This window comes from Kogia breviceps, chromosome 10, assembly GCF_026419965.1.
Source record: "Kogia breviceps isolate mKogBre1 chromosome 10, mKogBre1 haplotype 1, whole genome shotgun sequence".
NCBI classification, from domain to species: Eukaryota; Metazoa; Chordata; class Mammalia; order Artiodactyla; family Physeteridae; genus Kogia; species Kogia breviceps.
In genome coordinates this window covers 54,112,451-54,124,097 of record NC_081319.1, presented here as the reverse complement: position 1 = coordinate 54,124,097, position 11,647 = coordinate 54,112,451, and positions in this window count along the sequence as shown.

The following is an 11,647-nucleotide window of genomic DNA, read 5'->3' as shown; positions in this document are numbered from 1 at the left end:
GAATCATCAGCACCTACCTCAGCTGAAGCACTGAAAGGACTCTCATTTAGCATACTGTATACCACCTCCAACGCAAGAAGGTCAACCCTGGTTTACAGATGTCAAAAGTTAAGTCTCTAGCAGATGAATGGATAAAGAAGATGTGGTCCATATATAAAATGGAATATTACTCAGCCGTGAAAAAGAATGAAATAATGCCATGTGCAGCAACATGGGTGGACATAGAGATGATCACACTAAGTGAAGTAAATCAGAAAGAGAAAGACAAATTTCACATGACATTATTTATCTGTGGAATCTAAAAAAATACAAATGAACATGTTCTGTAAATGAACAAAAACAGACTCACAGACTTAGAAAACAAACTTATGGTTACCAAAGGGGAAAGGTGGGGGGAGGGATAAATTAGGAGTTTGGGATCAAAATATACATACTACTATATATAAAATAGATTAACAACAGGATGTACTGTATAGCACAGGGAACTATATTCAGTACCTTGTAATAACCTACAAGGCAAAAGAATCTGAAAAAGTAGGTGATTAAATAGTTAATCCCACTAGGGGACTGTAAGTAGAGAAAAAAGTATGGGAGACCCCCAGAAGTTAATGATCACTCAAGAAAGCAGGTTTTACTTAACCACAAAACCAAGTAGGCTTGCTTAGCAAAAAATCCATGCAACAGAAGCATGAGACATGCCCACAAACAATAAAACAATGGTGGAATGAGACCCACACCCTGCCCAGTGATTTCAGTAAGTTAATGATTCCTAGGACATGCTCCTCTGCACACATGAAAAACAAGAATGTAAGGAAAAGGTAACATTATACTAAAACCTGAGATGATTTACCATATTTTAGTATATGTCAGTGCCTTTTTGCTCATTTCCATTGCGCCATGACAGTCCCAGCTTGACCATGTAGGGACAAAAAACTCCCCCGCCTGACATGGAGGAGGAGCTGGTGATGGAAGCTTGACATCTACTCAAGAATGAGGAGGAAGGTGGTCTTCTTCCCCTCCCCACTTTTCCTTTGATTATAAAACTGTAGCTCACTAAGTCCTCAGCGTGGCATTCCCTTGCCCGCTTGCTTATAAACCTCACAAGTGTCCTATTGTAATAAATCACTTCTTATTTATCATTTTGCCTCTCACTGAATTCTTTCTGTGCTGAGACATAAAGAACCGGAGCTCCTCGGAGCCCCCCGAGACACATTTCTGCAGTTTCAAAACTAACACAACATTGTAAATCCACTGCACTTCAATTAAAAATAAAGTGAAGTTTCCAGGAAACTTCTTACACATTCTAAGATCACACAACCAGTCTACGGCAGGGCATGGATCTGAACCAACAAATGTTTGACTTCAGCTCAAGGTCTTGGCACCCCACTGCCGTTGTCTTAATAAAAGGGCTTTCAAGAGGGTTGGACTTAAAATGAACCCCATCCCCTCCCAAGGCATTACCTTAGCTAATTGATCCAAAATATGGGGCTGGGTGTATTCCCTTCTCCCCCACATAGTCCACCCCTCCCTAGGGCCATCTGGGCTGGGCCTGGGAGGAGGCACTGTGGGGTCTGCAGGAATTTAGGGCCAGCAGATCTCCAGCACAGCCCAGAACCCTGCACCTTAGCAGCTCCCCATCATCTCAGAGTGGGGAACAGCAGAGTCCATATGCCTCAGTCTCCTGACAGATGTGAGGAAAGCACATTGTAAGCACCGAATATCAGTCTGTGTCTACAAAAGTCATTATAAACATCACCAGGAATGAGAGAAAAACAAATCCTCTCTATTTACAGTGTAGGAAAGAGGGAAAAAAAAAAAACATCCTTCCAAGCATATGCTTAATCACACTGCTGTACTAGGAAGGGAAAATTACCTGTACATCTTTCCTTTGTGGCTGATATGAAGCTGATCATTTTGCCTTTGGAGGTGGATGTTTATGACTCTCTAATGGCTGCGGGAGAAAGCAGGGCCCTGCATTCCTGTGCCAGCCCACTGGGACGCACATCAAAGCCATTTTGTTTAAACTGGGACACGCCCACGCAATCGACCCTACCCCACGCCCTTTTGGATTCTCTTTCGCTTTTCGTGGAATCTGTAGTAAGCTCCGCAGCTGACCTCAGAGGTCACCCACAAGCACTTTCCTGTTTGAAACTTGTTCCACAGGCCACGTTTCCACCGGCTTTGAGTCATTATCCTCCAGCCCTGACATCTACACCCCTGTTAGATGAAAGAGCTCTACCATGTCCGCCATCCTGAACACAAAGGCGGCAGGGTTTTTGTTGTTGTTTAGGTTTGCATTCAGTTTTTAAAAATAAAAACCTATGTTGCACTTTTTTCTTATTACAAAGGCAATACATGTTTATCATAAAAATATTCAAACAGTGCAGACAAGCAGAGTGGAGAAATAAAAAGCACCCATTATTGCATCAAAGAATAAGCGCAAGGAACACGTTGGAATACATCTTTCAGACTTTTTCCTCTGCAGAGATCTATCTGTCTAGTGTTGCAAAAGAAGATCACACTGAACATCCCGGTAATGAACTTGCTTCTTCATTGGGCCCTATGTTGGGAACATCTTTCCACGTCATTAAATATTCTGTATGGTTTTTTATTTTAAATATTTTGTAATATGAACCACGTTTGGTAGTTTTCATCTGAATATAAAAGCAATTCACACTTAAAATTTCATCTCCTTTGCCATTGCTTTCCTGGGTGTGTTGAGGAAATACTATGGCTCAATCAGAAGAAGGCATGCTTGATTTTTTTCCTTCTGAAAAACAAGGACATTGCTAATGTTCTCTTAACTCCTAGGAGCTATGACTACCTGGTTTGGAGAGCTTCACAACACCCTGGTGCAAAGATGTTCCCCTCTCTCTGTGTCTTCAAGTCAAATCAGAAGAAACCCAAGCTCTTGCCACCCTCCCCATCCCTGCCCCCACTGCCATATTGGAAGTGATGCTGTTTATCTTCCTTCTGGGAAACCTGCCTCCCCAGGAACTACTACAGGAAATGCAAATCTCAGAATCACAAATCTTAGGAGAAAAGAGTCAGCCCAACTTCCCCAGTGACTGGGTGAGCATCGGGGTCCACCCTGCCATCTATTACCACTGCTGTCTTTGCTTCTCACTGTGTCCTTTTGGTGCTCCAGGGACAACAGTGCTTCTGGATCATTGGTGGTGATGCCAACCCTAGGCTCAGTCCAGCTTCAAGCATGGCATCCACTGTCCTGGGAGGGAGGATGCCTCCACTCTCTCTATTGCAAGGCCAGCTCCAGACGCCTCTCCCTTAGTATCCAGGGCCTTGTTCTTTTCATTCCTACAAGAGCTGTTTCTACCATGGCTTCAGCTAGGGGAACCAAGTCAGAAATGGGTCAGGAGCCCATCGCTTGCCAAGCAAAATAGCTGTTCATTCCATTTTCCTCTCATACGGATCCACAGCCACATACCTGGCATCCATCATCTCCCTTTTCAACACTGCAAGTATTAAAGATTTCCTCCACTCCCCTTCTGTTCAGTAAGACACTGGGGTAGTGAAGGAAGGATTCAGTCCCTCAAAACCAAGAAACCCCAGGCAGCTTTACCTCTTTGACCCTGGAATATGAACATTGCTGGCTTTCTGTTTTCAAAACAATAGAGAATGGTAACATCAAAGGAGAGACTAGACGCCCTTCAAGAGTCCAGGGGAGAGAGAAGTCTCTTTATTCATAATGGGGGAGGAATAATTTCCCTTCCTCACCTTTTATTCTCTAATCCAAACACAAGCCAGGGAAATATTTCACGTGTCTTGCTAGAACAGTGGAAAATAAAACCCTAGCTAAGCTTTAAGTGGGTCACTCTGCTACACAGCAAAATTAATCTTCAATGGATCGCTCCCTCTCTCTTTAAATGAACAATTATTGGGCTTCCCTGGTGGTGCAGTGGTTGAGAGTCCGCCTGCCGATGCAGGGGTCACGGGTTCATGCCCCGGTCCGGGAAGATCCCACATGCCGCGGAGCGGCTGGGCCCGTGAGCCATGGCCGCTGAGCCTGCGCATTCGGAGCCTGTGCTCCGCAACGGGAGAGGCCACAACAGTGAGAGGCCCGCATACCGCAAAAATAAAATAAAATAAAATAAATGAACAATTATTGTTTTTAGAGAAACTGCCTGGTGCCATGAAAAAAACTCCAGGATTGGAGTCAGAAAACCCAAGTTGTCCTTTCCCTGCCTCTTACTACCATGTGACTCTGAGTCAAGTATTAAACTCCCTGAAGCCTAATTTCTCTCTCTGCCTAAGATTGGACTTAGAGTGAAACCTTAATACCTGAAGTCTGTTAGCCAAGAGTCCCTGTCTCCCTGGACAGTGCATAACGGTTCACCAACAACATTTGCCAAGGCAACTTATTTTTCTGTGCATCTTTATTTTATAATTTCCAGGAAAAAAACCCTGAATATCCTAATACTTGCTCAATATGTAGGAATCATTAAAGTACCCTAGCTAGGTAACACAGTTGATTTACTATAATTTACTAATGTCTCTGAAATTCAGTGTCCTCAACTCTCATGATAACTAACACAAATTCTATAGGCTGGGCACTAGTCTAAATGTTTAGGTATATTAACTCATTAAAATTTTACAACTACAACTCTGTAAGGTAGGTCATATTATTATGATCATCCTTACAGTTGAGGAAACTGAGTCATAAGAGGTTAAGTGATTTTTCCCAAGGTTACACAGCTAAGAATTGGCAGAGCCAGGATTTGAACCCAGGCATTCTTGCTCCAGAGTCCATAGTCTTCAGTGTATGTCACACTACCTCTAGCTCTGAGATGATGGAATGGTGAGTCAGGCTTCCCTCCTAGGATTGTTGAAAGGATTAAATGTATACAAGACACTGTAACTCTCACACATGAAGACCCCAAGATATGAGTCAGTATTACTATTTTATTATTTTCTAGATGAATCTGATAAAGCATTGTGATGCTAGTTGAAAATTATTAAAACTGTATGGCAACAAAGAGAAATCCAGCTATCATACAATACATAGTGAATTAAAGTGAAATACATAATTTGTTCTGGTTGTGCCTATGTCAAAATATATTCACATTGTATAAGTGTATCAGTCAGTTATTGCTGCGTAACAAACAACAAGCACTTATTCCTCATATGTCTGCTACTTAGCTATGGATCTATGTTTTCAGACTGGGCTTACCTGGGTGGCTTTGCTGTGGTCCAGCTGGGCTTATGTCCCTGATGCAGGTTGGACTCAGGTCTGCTCCTCATGTCTGTCCTGGGGCTCAGGCTGAAGGGGAAACACCAGCTGAGGGGAGCTCTTCGTGTGGCAATGACAGTGGTACAAGAGGGCAAGTCCAACTGCACAAGTGCACTTTAAGCCTCTGTTCACATGATCACATCCCACTGTCAAATGAAATCAGGGACTTCCCTGGCGGTCCAGTGATTAAGACTCCATGCTGCCACTGAAGGGGGCAGGGGTCTGATCCCTGGTCAGGGAACTAAAATCCCACATGCCACCTGGCACAGCCAAAACAAAAGCAAAGTAAATCATGTGGCTGAGCAAAATAAGTGCATAAGAAAGTACACTTCACACTCCATGAGACCAAAGTAAGTCACACGGCCAAGTCCAACATCATGTGAGCAGGGAAGCATACTTTTCCCCATGGAAGTAGAGCTTAGAGAGTAAATACTTTTAAACAATAATCTTCTGGGTTGGCCAAAAAGTCCATTCGGGTTTTTCCATAACATCTTACAGAAAAACCCAAACGAACTTTTTGGCCAACCCAATACTATAAGAAGGACCAGATAGAAACAGAAAACACTGAGAAACATGATTAGTTTGGTGAGATTGGGAGTGAGTATTTTTGTCTTCCTTTCTCCCCAAAATAACATTTACTATTTTACTGTCTTTGAGATTGAAGGGAAAAAAGATAAAATAAAAGGAAACCTCAAGAATCAGTCCTAAAAGAAGAAGCTGGGTATTAACAGATACAAACTACTATATCTAAAATGGATAAACAACAAGGACCTACTGTATAGCACAGGAAAATATATTCAATATCTTGTAATAACATATAGTGGAAAAGAATCTGAAAAAGAATATTAATATAATATAATATAGTATAATGAAATATATGTATATGTGTATAACTGAATCACTTTGCTGTACACCTGAAACATTGTAAATCAACCATACTTCAATTTTTTTTAATTTAAAAATAAATAAATTTTTTAAAGTTAAAAAAAAGAATAGGTAGAAAGGAAAGACTGTCACTAAGTAACCTTTGTTCATTCATTCAACAAACTCTCGCAGAGTCCTCCTTTGCACAGGTAAGTCTAGTCCCTGTCCTCAAGCAGCTCATAGTCTAGCAAATGAGAGATAATGATAAAGATGATGATGATGATAATGATAATAATAGTCAACATTAATTAAGTGGCCCATAGCCCAGGTGCTGTGTTAAGCCATTTACATGGTATAATCTGTAATCCTATTGCAAAGCTCTAGAAAGGAGGTTCTGTTAAAATCTATTTTGCAGAATAGAACCTGACTCAAGGTCAACCAGCCAACACACAGCAGAACTGGAATTCCCACCAGGCAGCCCAGTTTCAGGCCCTGCACTCTTCAGCACTTCATTCCCCATTCACTCGGATCCCCTAAACCGTACCACCCCTATTCCTTCACAGCAGACCCTCTCCCTATCCCTGGATTAAAAGATTACTAACACAACATGCCCTCCTCTCGGAGGTTTGGCAAACACAAAGCCTGTGCATTTAACCAACTAGATCTCACAGGTAGGTGTGGGCAAATGGTGCCAGCCTTCAGTAAAGAAACTGCCTTTTTGGTAAGTTTGGAGAAGACATGAAGGAAGGTTCATTTTCTAGATTAATGAAGGCTTAGTACATCCACTGGGGGTGGTGACTGGCTTTTCTCCTCCTCATATGGAAATGATAAAAATAAGGCTTGCACACAGCATCAGGGAACCAGGTGAGGCAAAAGTGAACATTTCCAGATCACAAGGACCTTTTTATGGAAAGAGACTCCCACGGGGAGGGAAGATCCCTTTCCCAGAGGTGGGGTGGTGAAGCAGGGTAAGCAGGGAGCAAAGTGCAGATGGACAAGCTGGCCTCAAACAACACCCTAGAATTCAGCAACTCTTCTGTCAGGTTCTTTTTCTCCTTCCCTTTCTTGAGACCCCTTTCAGAATGTGCCAATCAATAGAGGTTGAGTCACACACCAAAGCCCATTTTGACCACCCGACTATTTCCTCCTCCTTGATCTCCTCACCTTCCCGGACCACCCTGGAGTCTGCTCTTGGGCATTCTTCCTCTAGGAGGGCAGTGAAGGAAGAACTAGCCACCCCTCCACCCATCCCTCACCAAAACAAAACAAGAACACAGGAGCCCTATAACCACTGGTGTCGAACTAAGCTCCTTCAACTACAATAACAATATTTCATTACTCAGTAGCTAAGACTGAGAGTGCCAATAAAAAACAAACAACCAACAAGAGACTGCTTGATGAATCAAGTATAATGAACTTATTTGTTTGTAAGTGTCCAATCCAACCCATCATAAATGACCTGACAAAAAGAAGGGCTGAATGTAAGCTGCAGGAGTCCTTCCAGAGAAATCCCACAGAGAGGCTGCCAGCAGCTCCCTTTTCTTAGAAATAATGGCCAATCACGTTAAGTACAATAACAGAAAAATCAGAGTCCGATGCTCCCCATAAAACAGGGTCTCTCCTCACTGGAGCCAGCTCTGGGTAACAGTTATCTCCCAGCCAGTTCAGCTGATTAACAACCTGTGGGGTTTTCACCAATGGGTTTACAGATGTATCAGCTCTCACATGAGTGACAGGAGGGAAAATAAGAGATTAAAGAGGTGCTTCAAGAAAAAAGAAAAATCTTAAATAAAAAACCTAACCTTACACCTAAAACAATTAGAGACAGAAGAACAAAAAAACCCCAAAGTGAGTAAAAGGAAAGAAATCATAAAGAGCAGATCACAAATAAATGAAAAAGAAATGAAGGAAACAATAGCAAAGATCAATAAAAGTAAAAGCTGGTTCTTTGAGAAGATAAATAAAATTGATAAACCATTAGCCAGACTCATCGAGAAAAAAAGGGAGAAGACTCAAATCAATAGAATTAGAAATGAAAAAGGAGATGTAACAACTGACACTGCAGAAATACAAAAGATTATTAGACATTACTACAAGCAACTGTATGCCAATGAAATGGACAACCTGGAAGAAATGGACAAATTCTTAGAAATGCACAACTGCTGAGACTGCACCAGGAAGAAATAGAAAATATGAACAGACCAATCACAAGCACTGAAATTGAAACTGTGATTCAAAATCTTCCAACAAACAAAAGCCCAGGACCAGATGGCTTCACAGGCAAATTCTATCAAACATTTAGAGAAGAGCTAACACCTATCCATCTCAAATTCTTCCAAAAGATAGCAGAGGGAGGAAGACTCCCAAACTCATTCTATGAGGCCACCATCACCCTGATACCAAAACCAGACAAAGACGTCAGAAAGAAAGAAAACTACAGGCCAATATCACTGATGAACATAGATGCAAAAATCCTCAACAAAATACTAGCAAACAGAATCCAACAGTACATTAAATGGATCATACACCACGATCAAGTGGGGTTTATTCCAGGAATGCAAGGATTCTTCAATATACGCAAATCAATCAGCGTGATACACCATATCAACAAACTGAAGGAGAGAAACCATATGATCATCTCAATAGATGCAGAGAAAGCTTTTGACAAAATTCAACACTCATTTATGATAAAAACCCTGCAGAAAATAGGCATACAGGGAACTTTCCTCAACATAATAAAGGCCATATATGACAAACCCACAGCTAGCATCGTTCTCAATGGTGAAAAACTGAAACCATTTCCACTAAGATCAGGAACAAGACAAGGTTGCCCACTCTCACCACTCTTATTCAACCTAGTTTTGGAAGTTCTAGCCACAGCAATCAGAGAAGAAAAAGAAATAAAAGGAATCCAAATAGGAAAAGAAGAAGTAAAGCTGTCACTGTTTGCAGATGACATGATACTATACATAGAGAATCCTAAGGATGCTACCAGAAAACTACTAGAGCTAATCAATGAATTTGGTAAAGTTGCAGGATACAAAATTAATGCACAGAAATCTCTGGCATTCTTATACACTAATGATGAAAAATCTGAGACTGAAATTAAGAAAACACTCCCATTTACCATTGCAACAAAAAGAATAAAATATCTAGGAATAAACCTACCTAAGGAGACAAAAGACTTGTATGCAGAAAACTATAAGACACTGATGAAAAAAATTAAAGATGATACAAATAGGTGGAGAAATATACCATGTTCTTGGATTGGAAGAATCAACATTGTGAAACTGACTCTACTACCCAAAGCAATCTACAGATTCAATGCTATCCCTATCAAATTACCACTGGCATTTTTTACAGAACTAGAACAAAAAATTTCACAATTTGTATGGAAACACAAAAGACCCCGAAGAGCCAAAGCAATCTTGAGAACGAAAAATGGAGCTGGAGGAATTAGGCTTCCTGACTCCAGACTCTACTACAAGGCTACAGTAATCAAGACAGTATGGTACTGGCACAAAAACAGAAATATAGATCAATGGAACAGGACAGAAAGCCCAGAGATAAACCCACACACATATGGTCACCTTATCTTTGATAAAGGAGGGAAGGATATACAGTGGAGAAAAGACAGCCTCTTCAATAAGTGGTGCTGGGAAAACTGGACAGCTACATGTAAAAGTATGAAATTAGAACAATCCCTAACACCACACACAAAAATAAACTCAAAATGGGTTAAAGACCTACATGTAAGGCCAGACACTATCAAACTCTTAGAGGAAAACATAGGCAGAACACTCTACGACATAAATCACAGCAAGATCCTTTTTGACCCATCTCCTAGAGAAATGGAAATAAAAGCAAAAATAAACAAATGGGATCTAATGAAACTTAAAAGCTTTTGCACAGCAAAGGATACCATAAACAAGACCAAAAGGCAACGCTCAGAATGGGAGAAAATATTTGCAATGAAGCAACTGACAAAGGATTAATATCCAAAATTTATAAGCATCTCATGCAGCTCAATAACAAAAAAACAAACAACCCAATCCAAAAATGGGCAGAACTAAATATACATTTCTCCAAAGAAGATACACAGATTGCTAACAAACACATGAAAGAATGCTCAACATCATTAATCATTAGAGAAATGCAAATCAAAACTACAATGAGATATCATCTCACACCGGTCAGATTGGCCATCATCCAAAACTCTAGAAACAATAAATGCTGGAGAGGGTGTGGAGAAAAGGGAACCCTCTTGCACTGCTGGTGGGAATGTAAAATGATACAGCCACTATGGAGAACAGTATGGAGGTTCCTTATAAAACTGAAAATAGAACTACCATACGACCCAGCAATCCCACTACTGGGCATATACCCTGAGAAAACCATAATTCAAAAAGAATCATGTACCAAAATGTTCATTGCAGCTCTATTTACAATAGCCAGGACATGGAAGCAACCTAAGTGTCCATCAACAGATGAATGGATAAAGAAGATGTGGCACATATATACAATGGAATATTACTCAGCCATAAAAAGAAATGAAACTGAGTTATTTATAATGAGGTGGATGGACCTGGAGTCTGTCATACAGAGTGAAATAAGTCAGAAGGAGAAAAACAAATACTGTATGCTAACACATATATATGGACTCTAAGGGGGAAAAAAAATGTCATGAAGAGATTAGTGGTAGGACGGGAATAAAACACAGACTTACTAGAGCATGGACTTGAGGATATGGGGAGGGGGAAGGGTAAGCTGTGATGAAGTGAGAGAGTGGCAGGGACCTATATACACTATCAAATGTAAATTAGATAGATAGTGGGAATCTGCCGCATAGCACAGGGAAATCACCTCTGTACTTTGTGACCACCTAGAGGGGTGGGATAGGGAGGGTGGGAGAGAGGGTGATGCAAGAGGGAAGAGATATGGGAACATATGTATATGTATAACGGATTCACTTTGTTGTAAAGGAAAAACTAACACACTATTGTAAAACAGTTATACTCCAATAAAGTTGTTTTTTAAAAAAAAAAAAAAAAACCTCTCCAAAAAGTAGGCATAGAGGGAACCTACCTCAACATAATAAAGGCCATATACGACAAACCAACAGGCAACATCCTTTTCAATGGTAAAAAACTGAAACCATTTCCTCTAAGATCAGGAAGAAGACAAGGTTGCCCACTCTCACCACTATTATTCAACATAGTTTTGGAAGTTTTAGCCACAGCAATCAGAGAAGAAAAAGAAATAAAAGGAATACAAATTGGAAAAGAAGAAGTAAAACTGTCACTGTTTGTGGACGACATGACACTATGCATAGAAAATCCTAAAGATGCCAACAGAAAACTACTAGAGCTAATCAATGAATTTGCTTGAGTAGCATGATACAAAATTAATGCACAGAACTCTCTTGCATTCCTATACACTAATGATGAAAAATCTGAAAGAGAAATTAAGGAAATATTCCCATTTACCATTGCAACAAAAAGAATAAATTACCTAGGAATAAACCTACCTAAGGAG